Raw genomic sequence first — 18,819 nt, forward strand, 5'->3', positions numbered from 1 at the left:
ATTACAACACAGATATATACAGTGCCTTCAGAAAGAAGTCACATCCCTTAACTTTTTCCACATTTTGTTGTGTTACAGCCTGAAGTTAAAATGGATGAAATTTAGATTTTTGTCACACATATTTATAATACCCCCTAATGTCAAAGTTTAATTATGCTTTTCGAAAAGCTGAAATACGTATTCAACCCCTTTGTTATGGCAAGCCTAAATAAGTTCAGGAGTAAAGATTTGCTTATAAAGTCAGATAATAAGTTGCATGGATAATAGTGTTTAACATGAGTTTTGAATGACTACCTCATATCTGTACCCCACACATACAATTATCTGTAAGCTCCCTCAATTGAGCAGTGAATTTCAAACACAGATTCAACCATAAAGATCAAGTAGGTTTTATAATGCCTCACAAGGAAGGACACCTATTGGTAGATGGTTAAAAAAAACATACATTGAATATCCCTTTGAGCATGGTAATAATATAATATAATATAATAACACTTTGGATAGCGTATCAATACACCAAGTCACTACAAAGATACAGGCGTCCTTCCTAACCCAGTTAACAGAGAGGAAAGAAACCCCTCAGGAATTTCACCACGAGGCCAATGGTGACTTTAAAACAGTTACAGAGTTGAATGGCTGTGATGGGAGAAAACTGAGGATCAACAACTTTGTAGCTACTCAACAATACTAACCTAAATGACAGAGTGAAAAGAAGGAAGACTGTACAGAATACAAATATTCCAAAACATGCATCCTGTTTGCAACAAGGCACTAAAGTAAAACTGCAAAACATGTGGCAAACCAAATAACTTTTTTCCCTGAATACAAAGTGTTATGTTTGGGGCAAATTACTGAGTACCACTGTTCATATTTACAAGAATAGTGTGGGCTGCATCATGTTATGGTATGCATATAATAATTAATGACTGGGAGGTTTTTTATGGAAAGTAGCTAATCACAGGCAAAATCATTGAGGAAAATCTGGTTCAGTCTGCATTCCACCAGACACTGGGAGATGAATGAACCTTTCAGCAGGACAATAACCTAAAAAACAAGGCCATATCTGCACTAGAGTTGCTTACCAATAAGACAGTGAATGTTCCTAAGGCAGTGTATAAAATCTATGGCAAGACTTGACAATGGTTGTCTAGCAATTATCAAAAAACAATTTGACAGAGCTAGAAGAATCTTGAAAACAATAATGGCAAATATTGTACAATCAAATCAAATCAAAGTTAATTTGTCACTTGCGCCGAATACAACAGGTGTAGTAGACCTTACAGTGAAATGCTTACTTACAGGCTCTAACCAATCGTGCAAAAAAAGGTATGTCTTGTCTTTCGCTATGCCGGATTAAGTGATATGACATGCTATTCTTTAAAATAATTTCTCAGTAATTAATATTAACTGATTGAGCTAATAATGTAATTAACAAGAGAGTCGGGGCACCACAAAATAATATTTATAGAGCTGTTATCTTCCGAATAAACTCTTAAAGACCTAGTAATATTTTACATCAATAGCAGTCAATATTAATCGTCACCTCAATTCAGTCTCATCTGAAAGTTGTAAATTATTGGTTATCTGCACGAACCCTGGCTAAGTTGAATCAGCAATACAAAATTGGGTTTAATTATTTATTTACTAGATACCTAACTAATCACACAGAATTACACATACACATAATTAAATCATAACTTGATTACAAATTACTTCATAAAGGAAAATGTCCCTAGCGGGCGGAGCAGATATGACAGCTTGTTACACAAAAGAAAAGGGGCTGGGTTTGAGTGAAAAAGCGGGAAGACTGAGGAACAAAGGGTGATGCTGTGCTATCATAAATACAGTATCTTATGCATTCTAAATTACCGCCCATTTGGAAAAGGAAAATGCAATAAATATTTACTCTGAGCTGCGCTTCAGTAAGTTGGTGGTAGATGGAAGGCTGTGTTGCCAAACCGAGTCCTTTGTCCTTTGAAGAATGTCTCTGGTTGTCAATTGGATACGTTGTAGTAACGTTGTTGTGTGATAGACGGGATACTCTGTCTGTTCCTTCCTAGCCCTCGTTTACAGCTGCTGTTGCTAACTCAACGGCTAGGAGGTATCACTTCTGTAGTTAATAAGAGTTCAAAGATCATACCATTCGCAACCAAAGCTCACGCTGATGTGGCTTCGTTCTGTAGTTATTATCTGAACCATTCTGACATCTGACCGTCGTCCTCACATCCTCGGAACAAGAGGTTATATTGTCGTCAAGGCTTTATATAGGAAGGGAGAGGGGGGCGTGTTTGAAAAGTTTTATAGCCCATGTCCCGTCACAGGGGCGGGCCACTGATTGAGCATAGCCCTACCTTATGAAAATCCAAATCTCACATTTTAGAAGCAAAAAACACATTTCATCCCATCACAAATCATTTCATATTCAAACATTTAAATTGAACAACAATTCCATGTGAATCCGATAACTCTGATGTGTAGACTTTCCACTGTCATCTTATCATTGATGAGAATGTCTCAGATGACAACCGAACTGACATCATATTCATTAAGTACCACCACATATGTTCAATTGGTCGGATTAACAGAATATAGTTAATTTCCCCCCACCTTCTGATGTTCCCAGAATCTCTATGTTAACCAAGGTGTTTGCTAATGTAACATCAGTAGGGTAGAGAGAGGAAAAAGGGGGGGAAGAGGTATTTATGACTGTCATAAACCTACCCCCAGGCCAACGTCATGACAGGTATTAGGTGAACAATAGGTAAGTAAAGAAATAAAACAACAGTAAAAAGACAGGCTATATACAGTAGCGAGGCTATAAAAGTAGCGAAGCTACAAACAGACACCGGTTAGTCAGGCTGATTGAGGTAGTATGTACATGTAGATATGGTTAAAGTGACTATGCATATATGATGAACAGAGAGTAGCTGTAGCATAAAAGAGGGGTTGGCGGGTGGTGGGTGGTGGGACACAATGCAGATAGCCCGGTTAGCCAATGTGCGGGAGCACCAGTTGGTCGGCCCAATTGAGGTAGTATGTACATGAATGTATAGTTAAAGTAACTATGCATATATGAAAAACAGAGAGTAGCATCAGCGTAAAATAGGTGTTGGGGGTGGGGCACACAATGTAAATAGTCCAGGTGGCCATTTAATTACCTGTTCAGGAGTCTTATGACTTGGGGGTAATAACTGTTGAGAAGCCTTTTTGTCCTAGACTTGGCACTCTGGTACCTCTTGCCATGCGGTAGTAGAGAGAACAGTCTATGACTGGGGCGGCTGGGGTCTTTGGCAATTTTTAGTGCCTTCCTCTGACACCGCCTGGTGTAGAATTCCTAGATGGCTTGCAGCTTAGCGCCAGTGATGCAATGGGCCGTACGCCATACCCTCTGTAGTGCCTTGCGGTCAGAGGCCAAGCCATTGCCGTACCAGGCAGTGATGCAACCAGTCAGGATGCTCTTGATGTTGTAGCTGTAGAACCTATTGAGGGTCTGAGGACCCATGCAAAATCTTTTTAGTTTCCTGAGGGGAAATAGGCTCTGTCGTGCCCTCTTCACAACTGTCTCGGTGTGTTTGGACCATTCTAGTTTGTTGTTGATGTGGACACCAAGGAACTTGAAGCTCTCAATCTGCTCCACTACAGCCCCGTCGATGAGAATGGGGGCGTGCTCGGTCTTCCTTTTCCTGTAGTCCACAATCATCTCCTTTGTCTAGGTTATGTTGAGGGATAAGTTGTTATTCTGAGCTTTAAGGGTACTATGGTGTTGAACGCTGAGCTGTAGTCAATGAATAGCATTCTCACATAGGTGTTCCTTTTGTCCAGGTGGGAAAGGGCAGTGTGGAGTGCAATAGAGATTGCATCATCTGTGGATCTGTTTGGGCGGTTTGCAAATTGGTGTAGGTCTAGGGTTTCTGGGATAATGGTGTTGATGCGAGCCATTACCAACCTTTCAAAACACTATGGACGTGAGTGCTACGGGTCGGTAGTCATTTAGGCAGGTTGCCTTAGTGTTCTTCGGCACAGGGACTATGGTGGTCTGCTTGAAACATGTTGGTATTACAGACTCAATCAGGGACATGTTGAAAATGTCAGTGAAGACAACTGCCAGTTGGTCAGCACATGCCTGGAGCACACGTCCTGGTAATTGGTCTGGCCCCGCAGCCTTATTTATGTTGACCTGTTTAAAGTTCTTACTCACGTCGGCTACAGAGAGCGTGATCACATTGTCGTTCGGAACAGCTGATGCTCTCATGCATGCCTCAGTGTTGCTTGCCTCAAAGCGAGCATAGAGGTGATTTAGCTCATCTGGTAGGATCGTGTCACTGGGCAGCACACGGCTTTGCTTCCCATTGTAGTCTGTAATAGTTTGCAAGCCATGCCACATAAGACGAGCGTCGGACCCGGTGTTGTATGATTCAATCTTAGCCCTGTATTGACTCTTTGCCTGTTTGATGGTTTGTCGCAGGTCATAGCAGGATTTATTGTAAGCTTCCGGGTTAGAGTCCCGCACCTTGAAAGTGGCAGCTCTACCCTTTATGCTCAGTCCGAATGTTGCCTGTAAATCCATGGTTTCTGGTTGGGGTATGTACGTACAGTCACTGCGGGGACGACGTCCTCGATGCACTTATTTATAAAGCCAGTGACTCCTCAATGCCATCGGAACAATCCCGGTCTGTGATATCAAAACAGTCCTGTAGTTTAGCATCTGCTTCATCTGACCACTTTTTTATAGACCGAGTCACTGGTGCTTCCTGCTTTTATTTTAGCTTGTAAGCAGGAATCAGGAGGATAGAATTGAGGGAGAGCTTTGTAAATGTCTCTGTGTGTGTAATACAGGTGACCTAGAATGTTTCCAGATGTGCAAAGCTCTTAGAGACTAACCCAGAAAGACTCACAGCTGAAATCGCTGCCAAAGGTGATTCTAACATGTATTGACTCAGGGCTGTGACTTCTTACGTAAATGAGATATTTCTGTATTTAATTTCCAATAAATGTGCTAACATTTCTAGATACATGTTTTCACTTTGTCATTATGAGGTATTGTGTGTAGATGTGTGACAGAAAGATCAGTTTAATCCATTTCTGGCTGTAACACAGCAACATGTGGAAAAAGTCCAGGGCTGTGAATACTTTCTGAAGGCACATTAATCAACTGACACAGCAGAATATTGTTAGACACAGTCAGTGAGGCTTGAGAAGAGAACCATATGCCCAGTTCATCCAGATCTCTGAAAATATGAAGTATGTGTAACCACCAGACAGAAGGATGATACTACATAGGCCTAGCTTAGTTTTGGTTCATTAGTCAAGTGCAGAACGGTCCCTTCCTGAGAGACAATGGCTTGTTTAAGATGTCCCCTCTCATATTTGATCAGTGAGCACACAAATTTGTCCAATTATGCGGCTATTAACTCCAAAAATATAAACAGCTGCAATCATTCATTATCTCTGTGCCTTTGCTTTAGCTTGCCATAGTGTGATCAATAGCTCCGTTTGTTTTCAATTTGCGTGTTGGACTTGTAACCGAAAGGTTGTACGATCGAATCCCCGAGCTGACAAGCTAAAAATCTGTCGTTCTGCCCCTGAACAAGGCAGTTAACCGACTGTTCCTAGGCCGTCATTGAAAATAAGAATTTGTTCTAAACTAACTTGCCTGGTAAGAAACAATATATAGGTGAATATGTCAATAGAACATGTTGTTGTTTAAATGGATATTTGTCCTTCATTACAAACCATAATACTGAAATACAAACTATTTCATTCTAAAACAATTTGGTGTGGAAAACTGCTTCATGGTAGAACAGTAACTACTCCTATTAAACAGTCATTATCACTTTGGATACCTCATGATGCAGCATTGGCTCTCTCAGACCTGTATGGATTTCAGATGGGGAGCCAGGAGAGGGCATATAGCAGGCTTACTGGAGGAGTCAGGGACACCAGACACCACATCCAGGTTTTCACTGATCAATCAAGCTGATCCAAAAGCCTCGCTAACCATTCCCATCTCCCCTGAGATCAAATACAATACTAATACAAATGTGGACCATTGGATCCCTGTGTGGCAGTTCGTTTTCTATGTATGTCTAACAAAGCAAATGCAGCATGTTGGGCAAAGTTGGCCGAGAACACTGTGATGGCGGCCTGTCTCACATTGCCGCTGAAATGTAAGCCTTGCTCTCCCTTGTTCACTGTCTGCTAAATAATCATGTTTCCAAACCTTGTTACTGATTTTAAACATGTTTGACTATGAAATTGCTAACAAGGGCCCAAGCCTTCTGTGTCATTCGAGTTAATGTATTTTGTTTGTTTGTGCATTTTGAGTGCTTCCATTGTGTTTGATCGTTGCTGCTTCTGGAAGCTTCGCTCGTTATATATGAGGTTATATACAAGCAGATCTGTGCATGTAGACTGTATCCCGTGGATGCTCGAGAAGCGTGCACCCCCTTTCCAGTGGATTCTGTCATTTTTTTCAATTGATTACTTTGTTTATTGAAAATGTACACTGGTTTAATTGAGAATGGTCTGTGAATAGTATTATGATGATGATAGTCTTCTTTGAGATGTTTCTAATGCCCTTAGGTTCGCAATGGGGACTTCAACTACTTTGTTGGTTATGTGCACCCCTGCTTGTTGTGGCAATGGTTTTGTCCAGAGAGTGGCACTTGGCAATTTTACCTGAGGTGCGTTCACTTTGCTTCAACGTTTTCTATGTTGCGTGACGGTTCCCCAAAATGGTGAGCACCGTTCTTCAACAGTCTTCGAGGTACGTTTGCTCCCATTTGGTGGGTGTGGCAAGTTGTGGGATGATCAATATGGGTGTGACCATCTGAAATCGCAAAACTCATGTAGTGCACCATACGGTAAATTCCCTCTGAACCAGCATAAGCACAACGTTTTGGTCATTCAGTACAGCACTGTTTATGTTAAATTCAATGTTGCACACAATTCTATCCAGTTGATGCTGCTGAGGGGAGGAAATCATGTGTTTGATGTGTTTAAAACCATTCCAATGACTCCTTTCCAGCCATTATTATGAGTCGTCCTCCCCCCAGCAGCCTCCACAGGTTCTATTGTACTGAACGCAACCCTGGCTTTGCCAGTATTTTTTAACCTCTGAAAAGGAACATATTTGTTTGTGAGTAGGCTGTATTTTCTTTCACAGTACCCATAGGCTATTTCCCCAAATCCAGTTTTGGATTGAGGACAGGTTGATTCATTTGTAGAAAAACATTTTTGGTTGTGTTTGTATGTTTTTGTGTCCAATTATAGTTGTATCCTACAAGTGCTACCACTACCATAATTTTTAAAAATAAATATCAAAACACTTTCACCATATACTTTCAAGACGGTAAGACATCTTTACCTTTTCAAGAACACAGGAAATGATTCCCGCAGACACTGTCCATGTATATAGTGTATGGGCTGTCCAGGCCTGATTATTTCTTCCATGGTCGTGTCTACAGGCCGTGAACTCTTCTCTACCCCATTAGGATTTGAGGTCTAGCTTAGTAAAAAAAGGCTCCTTATGAGCCATACATAGTTCCTTTATCCATTTGACCAGGGCTTTATGAGACCAGAGCCCTATGGCTCAAAAATAGTACACTATAAGGAATAGGGTGCCATTTGGGACTTAGCCTCTGAGAGAAATATGGCCAGGCAGGCCAGCTCCTGGAAGAACATATCTGGCACTAGTAGTGTCTGACAGTCAGTGTAGTGGCATTGATTCACTAGCCACCACTGGTACACAAGCATATACTCCAGCTAGCTACTGTGGAGGAGGCAGGCTGAATCACAATACGGAACCACTCAATTAGCGTTGTTGCTCTTACTCCGTTGAATGCAGTGAGTCTGTCTCCACTAGCAGTGAGGCTATGAGAACTGTCTGAATGAACACAGCAGAGCTTATTTCATTACCTTCTAACATCACCTCTGGTTCTAGTTCTGGAAGGAGCAGAGATGTCAGACATGGATTTGGAAGCACTAAACTTGCCTGACTAAAACTGAATCTGTAATCTAGCTGGTATGATCTCAACCAAAAATATATGAATTATCTGAAACATGAAAATACTGTACAAACTGGCACCTATTGCATGCATGTACCCACCAGCCCCACACCCCATGCATGTACCCACCAGTCCCAACACCCCATGCATGTACCCACCAGTCCCAACACCCCATGCATGTACCCACCAGTCCCAACACCCCATGCATGTACCCACCAGTCCCCACACCCCATGCATGTACCCACCAGTCCCCACACCCCATGCATGTACCCACCAGTCCCAACACCCCATGCATGTACCCACCAGTCCCCACACCCCATGCATGTACCCACCAGTCCCCACACCCCATGCATGTACCCACCAGTCCCAACACCCCATGCATGTACCCACCAGTCCCCACACCCCATGCATGTACCCACCAGTCCCAACACCCCATGCATGTACCCACCAGTCCCCACACCCCATGCATGTACCCACCAGTCCCCACACCCCATGCATGTACCCACCAGTCCCCACACCCCATGCATGTACCCACCAGTCCCCACACCCCATGCATGTACCCACCAGTCCCCACACCCCATGCAAGTACCCACCAGTCCCCACACCCCATGCATGTACCCACCAGTCCCCACACCCCATGCATGTACCCACCTGTCCCCACACCCCATGCATGTACCCATCAGTCCCCACACCCCATGCATGTACCCACTAGTCCCCACAACTCATGCAAGTACCCACCAGTCCCCACACCCCATGCATGTACCCACCAGTCCCCACACCCAATGAGCACACTTGGGCCTTCTGAGCATATCATTTTGATCCTGGGAAGGGAAACATTGGAGCAGTTCATTTAGTGGGTTGCATTCTTATGAATCAGCACACATGCTCCCTTCCTGCCCTGTTTAAACACTCCTCCGACCTAGAGTAACCTTCAGTCCAAGGTGTCCAGAGAGCCGGAAGTAGCAGCGTTTTACCAGACGAGCCTGACACTAATGAAATGGATGTGGCTTCAACAGAACAGGAGCAAGAAAGAAAGAAAGAGCTGCTGGTCTCTTTATACATCACCAACTGACCCTCACACACAAACCCACACGTACACACATACACACATACACACACACAGCATGCACTGGGAGCACTTCCTGTGCTGCCTCCCAGTGCTCCTCTTACTACCCCCCTCCTCTTTTTAATGATTGTGTGTTTGAGAAGCCAGCAGACAGATGTACAGCAGGCTATTAACACACAATCTATTCCACAGGAATGGGGAACAACCCAAGGCAGGACCAAAGAGGACAGAGATTCACATACATCCGTGCCCTTCAAGATTTGGACACCATGTTGTCAGTAAGGAAAATGTTACCAATTTCATTCACTGTATTTTTGGCCTTTGTAGAGAAATGGTGATGGAAGAAATAATCTAAGTTTCATGTGCATAAGTTATGATGACTTACGGTGGAACTATGATATAGTGCAAAACGTGTTAAACCGACTTCATAATTGTAGTATTCCATCGTACTGGAATAATTCATACAATTTAATTTCCGCCCCGAGGCATACACAGCAGGCAATTAGGAGAACAAAGGTGTTGCATTAGCTAGCTGACTAACCCAACCAGGAAACCACAGTCTACACGTCCCAGAGGCTAGCTAGCTGTCTGATGCTGAGAGGAGGCAGGCCAGCCTCAACACACATAGACACACACACTAGAACAATGCCACAATCACAGAGACAGAGCTAGGGGAGAGACTCCCTCCTTTCACTCCTCTCAGCTGCCTCCACTTCTCTGTCACACAGTCACATAGCACACAACACACTGATGAGAAAATTATAGAGTTGGGATGGAGATAGATAAGGAAGTATTCCTCTGTTCACATCCCCTCTTCCTCCCTCATCATCAGCTCCAGGATTACACACTGATTAGGGAAGCCACAACGGGCACAACAAACTAAATGAGAGAATATGCAATATATAAATCACGGGAAATGCAAATTGCATACAATCAAGTACTGTTGTGCCATCGCATTATTCTATGAGCTGGGAAATTTAAGAGCATAACGTTTTATCACCCCACACAGCATGTAATCATTGAATATCAACAGCATTTAGCCTTTTAGCTTTCAGTTTCCAGGATTACAGAAATCAAAAAACTGCACCCGAGAGAAAAGAAGGGGAGGAGGGCGGAGAAAAGAAAACAGGTGCAGCAAGGACTGGGACAAAGAGAGAGAGAGAGAGAGAGAGAGAGAGAGAGAGAGAGAGAGAGAGAGAGAGAGAGAGAGAGAGAGAGAGAGAGAGAGAGAGAGAGAGAGAGAGGAAAACAGGAAGCAGCAAAGACAGAACGCGACAGCAGAAAGAGCAAAGATGGAGGAGAGAAAAACTGTGTGCAAGGAGAAGAGCCAGCGTCCAGAGTCAGACAGAGTCAGACAGAGTCAGACAGAGGACCTAAGCACCATGACCGACTAGCGTTTCTCCTGAGTGGTTTCTTTTATCGGCTTCCTTTTTGATGTGCCACCCGTTTCTTCTTCTCCTCCATCCATCTATCCGTCCATCCTTCTCTCTCTAAAATAAAGAGCTGCAGTGCCCCCCAGAGCTAGCAAGGTTATTTGAACAAACAAACAGAAAGCAACAAAAGGCAAAACACATCTACAGCACATCCACTGATGACTATGACAACAACCCAGGGAGGCCTGCGAAGGCTTCCACATTATGGAGATAATTATCTGTCTATGGTGATGAATGTGTTTACTGTATTAAATGCCAAACCTTTCTCATCAGAAGAGAAACAAATGAACGCAAATGCGCCTGCCTCAACTCGCACGGGTAAACACATACACCACTGCATAAATACACACACACACACACACACACACACACACACACACATTGTTTTCAGAACAAGAACAGTATGCACCCATTGAACATTTGTTTTCTTACAAGACTATATTTCTCTTCACTGATCTGTGAATGACAATTTAATGGTAAGTAGTACTGAAACAATAGATAACTGTAGAGGAACAAAGGACATCTTGGAATGAGGCATTAAAGTATCTGTCTCTTCTCAACCTCTAATTGCAAAGTGAAAAGCCTCTCACAAAACAAGATAACGCATTTTCACATCTTCCTATGTTGGAGCTTAACTATTTCAACAAAAGTACAACTGAAAAGACACCAGTAATAGAATGAAAAAGAACAAGTCTCAGAAAGTCAGTCAGTCGCACTTCGGTCTCTTAGTAAGATGATTAAACAGGCCTGGTGGTGAATGAGTTCTCCTCTCTCCCTAAAAGGCTCTCTCTCAGTCTGGTCTGTTGTTTTAGAGTTCCTCCCCTCACAGACATCACTTCGTGCTTAGCTGCACTTCATTTAAATTAGGAGACTAAACGTGGGAGGAAATGGATAGAGTGGGGGAGGAGCTGGGAGGGCAGTCTGGTGCGACATGTCTGCCTGCCTACCTGCCTGTCTATCTGTCCGTATGAAATGTTTTCTGTTTCCTTTTGTCTGTTTCCCAGCATTGGTCCTAATGTTTATATGAGGATAGGATACACATACCTGTGCTCTGAAGGGAATAGGATGCACTGGGAGGGAACTAGACCTCTATCTCTCCCTCTGCTTCTTTCTCTTGCTCTCCACCTCTCTGTCGCGCTCCTTTTACCCCTCTCTCCATCTCTGTCTATCTGTCCATCTATTTCTTCCTGTCTCACTATATCTCGCCCTCTTTCTCCATCTCTCTTTCTCTCATCCTTTGCCCATATGTCCTTCTCTGTCCTGTCTCTAACTCTGTCTCTGTCTTTCTCTTCCTGACACCGTCTCTCTCTCTCTCTGTCTGTCTCACTCTACCCCACCCCCCCTTTCCCTCCCTATCTCTCGGGTCCTCCCCACCCACACCACACTGGCCTTTCTCCATGTTTAGCACGTCACATCAGATCCTCCACCTTCCGAGGAAAGAAAGTGTTTAATTTCACATCTCCTTCATTAGGCTTATAGATTGATTATATGTGCAAAGAAGCAAACATGTATTAAGTAGCCCTAAACATAATTTTCTCTCTCCTCCTCTCCTCTTCCTCCCCTGAACGGTGTGATGGCTTGCAGAGCCTTTTTGTGAGTGATGCCCAGTGGCGCAGTCACATCGTATGAAAGCGAGCAATTATCCCACACAGACAATACGCAGTGCTGCCACCATGGCCCTTCCTGTGTCTGTGTTGGTTGGAATGGATGCAGTGTTAAATATAACCCTAATTGGTGTCATCTGTAACCCAGATTATTGTCTTCTTGCCACACAAGCAAATTGCAGAAGTGGTTTAACACTTTTATTGGCCGTTAATGACAAACAGAAGAATTGCTTTGGTGGTTGGTCTGTAGCACTTGGTCTGAATCACACAGCCTCGGCTGGCCCTAAAACAACCTCTGTGTAGCTTTTTCAACACATTGCGGTGACGTAGGGGACACGTTGTGGGTCTGTGTTTGTGTAAGCGTGCGTGCGTGCATGTGTGCGTGTGTGTGTCTCCGTGCCAGCATGTGTGCGCGTGCCAGCTTGCATGTGTGTGTGTGTGTGTGTCTCCGTGCCAGCATGAGTGTGTGTGTGTATGTGTGTTTCTGTGCAGCCAGATCAGGTGTAATACAAGTCAGTATTCGACGTCCATCCATGTCTGAGAACAACGGGAGATGACATGGCACCTGCCTCTCGTGTCAAGGGTTGCAAGTGTAAATCCAGCGATATAAATATTTGTGTGTGTGTGTGCGTGTGCGTGTGCATGTGTGTGGTGGGTAGTGCATGGAATAGGAAATGTCTCATCTTCTCTTCTTAATACCCACATCACACAGTGGGGAATGCTACAGATGGCCAAGTGATGGTCCTTTATTCCATCAAGCATAATTTACTGCATAATAGGAGCTTTGTGCTTGGACATAATCACATAAATATGAAAGGGAATTGCACTGGATACCAAATCAAATTAAGTCATATCACATACAAATCAAATAAGCCAGACAGTAAACAAAAGGAGAGTGGGATTAGTGCTGCTGAATATCATATTCTCCTGGCAACTTTCACAATTTACACTTCTTTTCATGTGGCGATAATATTTGTTATGAATTTCCATAGCAAATGGAAATATGTTTATGCAAAAGAGGACCTCATGAGCCAAGAAATCTCTCATTACTACTGATTTGCCTGTCAGCGTCAAGTCTATTCCACAAGTTTCTGCCAAACCACCAACCCCTCAACCCACAGAAATGAAATAATATAGTGAAACCATAGGGGAGACTGGAGGAAGTTGAGCCTAAGGGATAAGTTTGGCCACCCTTGTTTCTAGGAAACCATACACAAAATTAATCATCTGACCAAATATTTAGGATGAGGTCATCATGTCATGGAGTCTGTGAAGGAAGAGCTCACATTGAAAATGAATCATCTGACCAAATATTTAGGATGAGGTCATCATGTCATGGAGTCTGTGAAGGAAGAGCTCACATTGAAAATGAATCATCTGACCAAATATTTAGGATGAGGTCATCATGTCATGGAGTCTGTGAAGGAAGAGCTCACATTGAAAAAGTGATAAGCAAGTTAGGTCCAAAAAGTCAAATGAATTCATTGTGTTAGAGGTTTCATGATGCTTGTATCTAAAACCATAGCAGTCATGCTTGTTAGACGTTACACCTGTGTTAAAATATGTTTCAAATGACTAAAAGACAAAAAAGTGAAAGTGATTATGTTGAATTGTGTTTGGGAAATGAAGATGACATTGACCTCATCCCGTCAGTAGAGGATGCCTGGTTATTCTTTAAAAGTGCCTTCCTCACCATCTTAAATAAGCATGCTCCATTCAAAAAATGTAGAACTAGGAATAGATATAGCCCTTGGTTCACTCCAGACCTGTCTGCCCTTGACCAGCACAAAACCATCTGCATTCGCATCGAATAGCCCCCGTGAAATGCAACTTTTTAGGGAAGTTAGGAACCAATATACACAGGCAGTTAGGAAAGCTAAGGCTAGCTTTTTCAAACAGAAATTTGCATCCTGTATTACAAACTCAAAAAAGTTCTGAGACACTGTAAAGTCCATGAAGAATAAGAGCACCTCCTCCCAGCTGCCCACTGCACTGAGGCTAGGAAACACTGTCACTACCGATAAATCCACAATAATTGAGAATTTCAATAAGCATTTCTCCATGTCTGGCCATGCTTTCCCCCTGGCTACCCCCATCCCGGTCAACAGCACTGCGCTCCCCACAGCAACTCGCCCAAACCTCCCCCACTTCTCCTTCACCCAAATCCAGATAGCTGATGTTCTGAAAGAGCTGCAAAATCTGGACCCCTACAAATCAGCCGGGCTAGACAATCTGGACCCTCTCTTTCTAAAATTATCTGCCGAAATTATTGCAACCCCTATTACTTGCCTGTTCAACCTCTCTTTTGTATTGTCTGAGATTCCCATAGATTGGAAAGCTGCCGCGGTCATCCCCCTCTTCAAAGGGGGAGACACTGTAGACCCAAACTGCTACAGACTGCCAAACTGCTAAATATATATATTCTACCCTGCCTTTCTAAGGTCTTTGAAAGCCAAGTTAACAAACAGATTACCGACCATTTTCGCTATGCAATCTGGTTTCAGAGCTGGTCATGGGTGCACCTCAGCCACGCTCAAGGTCCTAAACGATAACATAACCGCCATCGATAAGAGACATTACTGTGCAGCCGTATTCATCGATCTGGCAAAGGCTTTCGACCCTGTCAATCACAACATTCTCATTGGCAGACTAAACAGGTTTGGTTTCTCAAATGATTGCCTCGCTTGGTTCACCAATTACTTCTCCAATAGAGTTCAGTATGTCAAATCGGAGGGCCTGTTGTCCGTACCTCTGGCAGTCCTTACGGGGGTGCCACAGGGTTCAATTCTCGGGCCGACTCTCTTCTCTGTATACATCAATGATGTTGCTCTCGCTGCTGGTGATTATTTGATCCACCTTTACGCAGACGACACCATTCTGTATACTTCTGGCTCTTCTTTGGACACTGTGTTAACTAACCTCCAGATGAGCTTCAATGCCATACAACTCTCCTTCTATGGCCTCCAACTGCTCTTAAATGCAAGTAAAACTAAATGCATGCTCTTCAACCGATCGCTGCCCTCACCTACACGCCCGTCCAGCATCACTACTCTAGACGGTTCTGACTTAGAATATGTGGACTACAAATACATAGGTGTCTGGATAGATTGTAAACTCTCCTTCCAGACTCACATTAAACATCTCCAATCCAAAATGAAATCTTGAATCGGCTTCCTATTTCACAACAAAGTATCCTTCACTCATGCTGCCAAACATACCCTTGTAAAACTGACCATCCTACAGATCCTCGACTTTGGCGATGTGATTTACAAAATAGCCTCCAACACGCTACTCAACAAATTGGATGCAGTCTATCACAGTGCCATCCGTTTTGTCACCAAAGCCCCAAATACTACTCACCACTGCGACCTGTATGATCTCGTTGGCTGGCCCTCGCTTCATACTCGTCACCAAACCCACTTGCTCCAGGTCATCTACAAGTCTCTGCTAGGTAAAGCCCCGCCTTATCTCAGCTCACTGGTCACCATAGCAGCACCTACACGTAGCACGCACTCCCGCAGGTCTATCTCACTGGTCACCCCCAAAGCCAATTCCTCCTTTGGCTGCCTCTCCTTCCAGTTCTCTGCTGCCAATGACTGGAACGAAGTGAAAAAATCTCTGAAGCTGGAGACTCTTACCTCCCTCACTAGCTTTAAGCACCAGCTGTCAGAGCAGCTCACATATCACTGCACCTGTACATAGCTCATCTGTAAATAGCCCATCCAATCTTCCTCATCCCCATACTGTATTTATTTATCTCGCTCCTTTGCACCCCAGTATCTCAACTTGCACATTCATCTTCTGCACATCCTACCATTCCAGTGTTTAATTGCTATATTGTAATTACTTTGCCACCATGGCCTATTTATTGCCTTACCTCTCTTATCCTACCTCATTTGCACATGCTGTATATAGATTTTTATCCTGTATTATTGATTGTATGTTTGTTTATTCCATGTGTAACTGTGGTGTTGTATGTGTCAAACTGCTTTGCTTTGTCTTGGCCAGGTCGCAATTGCAAATGATAACTTGTTCTCAACGGGCCTACCTGGTTAAATAAAGGTGAAATAAAAATAAAATAAATGGTTTTAAAAAGGTAGTGGTAATATTTCGTTCAGTACAGAAATTTGTATGCGGCTTAATTTAACCTGTGGCTATGCTCAACCATCCCCATACCTGGGCAAGTTGTGCCAAGAGACCACTTTTTTTGGACAAGCTATGTTTTCAAAGCTGTAATGTTTAAATGAATTCTGATTATTTCCAGGGATACACAACATCCTGAAATTGATGGAGTGATGCTGAATGTAAACCCCTCAATTTACCCCACTCTCCCCTACAATGTGGTATTACTGTCACTCAAAGAGATGAAAAAGATTGAGCAACACAATGTGCCAACATTAGTACAACTTCACTGCATGACCTCAGAAGTTCATGACCTCACAGCCTGACAGACACTATGGTTTCAGACAAAAACAACGTTCTAAACCCCAGCAGTATCAGAATACATTACACTGATACAGTATCAGGACTAACTGCAAAATCAGCTGTTTGACAGCATTGAGACAATAACAGTCTGTTACAGTGACTCAGCAATTACTTCATATGGGAAATCTGCGGGGAAAGAGAGAGAGAGAGAGAAAGTGTGTATATGTGTTTCAGTGTAGGATATCTATGGTAAATGTGTGTATTTTGCCTATCAGAGTGTGAGTGCCTGTCTGCCGGTGTGTCAACTTTTGTGTGATAGAGAAAGTGTGTGAGTGTTTGTGTGATAGAGCAATTGTGTGAGTGTTTGTGTGATAGAGAAAGTGTGTGAGTGTTTGTGTGATAGAGAAAGTGTGTGAGTGTTTGTGTGATAGAGAAAGTGTGTGAGTGTTTGTGTGATAGAGAAGTTGTGTGAGTGTTTGTGTGATAGAGAAAGTGTGTGAGTGTTTGTGTGACAGAGAAAGTGTGTGAGTGTTTGTGTGATAGAGAAAGTGTGTGAGTGTTTGTGTGATAGAGAAAGTGTGTGAGTGTTTGTGTGATAGAGAAAGTGTGTGAGTGTTTGTGTGACAGAGAAAGTGTGTGAGTGTTTGTGTGATAGAGAAAGTGTGTGAGTGTTTGTGTGATAGAGAAAGTGTGTGAGTGTTTGTGTGATAGAGAAAGTGTGTGAGTGTTTGTGTGATAGAGAAAGTGTGTGAGTGTTTGTGTGATAGAGAAAGTGTGTGAGTGTTTGTGTGATAGAGAAAGTGTGTGAGTGTTTGTGTGATAGAGAAAGTGTGTGAGTGTTTGTGTGATAGAGAAAGTGTGTGAGTGTTTGTGTGATAGAGAAAGTGTGTGAGTGTTTGTGTGACAGAGAAAGTGTGTGAGTGTTTGTGTGATAGAGAAAGTGTGTGAGTGTTTGTGTGATAGAGAAAGTGAGCGCTGAAGAACAAGACATTACGGCTATATTCCCTCCCTGTATTATTTAAGGCGTTGCAATCAGATTTCACACGTTGTGTTCCAGGCCGTCGTGTAGAAGTACAGTCTATTTTGGGGTTGAATCATGTTACTTCTCCTGCTGGAGACGACAGGGAAAGCTTGTCACATGCAATCAGGCTTTAAATGTTGCAGATAACTACCCTGCTCACACGCACGCACACACATATATACACACGCTTGTGTGCTAACCAACCCCCCCCCCCCCCTTCTCCCCCCAGCTACACACTACTCCTCCACTTGTGCTTGCCCAGAGTGTGTGAATTAGATATATTTCCCAGCCATGCACCACATATCTCAACAAAGAGGCTCAGAGACAGACCAGAACTAAAATGTTTTAGTGAGTTCTCATATTAAAGTGGTTCACGCTGAGTGATATGGAGCTCAGATACAGTATCAGGACCAGATACAGATACAGGGACACCCATCACCTCACATCCTGTCAGACCCACAGAGATCACATGGTACCCTGATGATGTGCTGTAAGCAGTAGGGGGCAGGGCAGTAGACAGGGAGGCTGTGTCTGGAGGTGCACATGGGGACACGAGCCAAAAGTGGTGCAAATTCTAGGAAGTAGAAAGCTATTTTGGATCCATCTAGAGCAGTTGGCCTGCGAACAAAACCGACCCACTGCTAGCTATATGTCTTAAGCTAAAGTATACTGTTAGCTAGCTAGCTAGCTGTCTGGCTCCCTAGTTGACGTTATTATTCATTTCCCAGAGCTGTTTGCTTTCCTCGTTCTGGTTGGTTAGCTCCCAGCACTGTGGAATTGTTAGCACTGTCCATAGCTGTCTGGCTCATTAACGTTACGTGACGTGTGTACAACACCAGTTCAATATGGCCGGTGTCAGTAAAGGTCTGCAAGAAAGCCTGATAAAATTGTTGCCAGATGAGCTGGTTAGGCTGTTTTCATGTTATCCAGAGGTAAAACAAATCATCAGCCTGACTGTCAAGTGTACGCTCCGAGAGTGAAACAAGATGGGTGGGGCTAAAGCTTAAGAGGGTGTGAACGATGCTGAATGGGTGTAGACAAAGAGGAGCTTTTCACTAGATACCAAGACATTCCAAGGCGATTTTCTCAAAAGTGAGATTATAAGTTGATCAACTTTCAAAGCAGAATTACTTTCCCATTGTTCCTCAAATGCACTATACGATATAACATTTTGTAACTCTGAGTCTATATTTTTATCCAATGTAAAAAACACAAGTTCAAATTTTGCAACATCAGACCGAATCCAGGTGGAGTAATAAATAAA

The 18,819-nt window shown here is 43.3% G+C and overlaps 1 protein-coding gene across 8 annotated transcripts in view; it reads right to left on the bottom strand.

Moving 5' to 3' along the window:
- The window catches only part of LOC110503762 (adhesion G protein-coupled receptor B1), a 112,835-nt gene that overhangs the window by 72,632 nt on the left and 21,384 nt on the right, over nt 1-18,819 (bottom strand). The gene's annotated exons all lie outside the window — the stretch shown is intronic.

Source organism: Oncorhynchus mykiss, chromosome 3 (assembly GCF_013265735.2).
Source record: "Oncorhynchus mykiss isolate Arlee chromosome 3, USDA_OmykA_1.1, whole genome shotgun sequence".
NCBI lineage: Eukaryota > Metazoa > Chordata > Actinopteri > Salmoniformes > Salmonidae > Oncorhynchus > Oncorhynchus mykiss.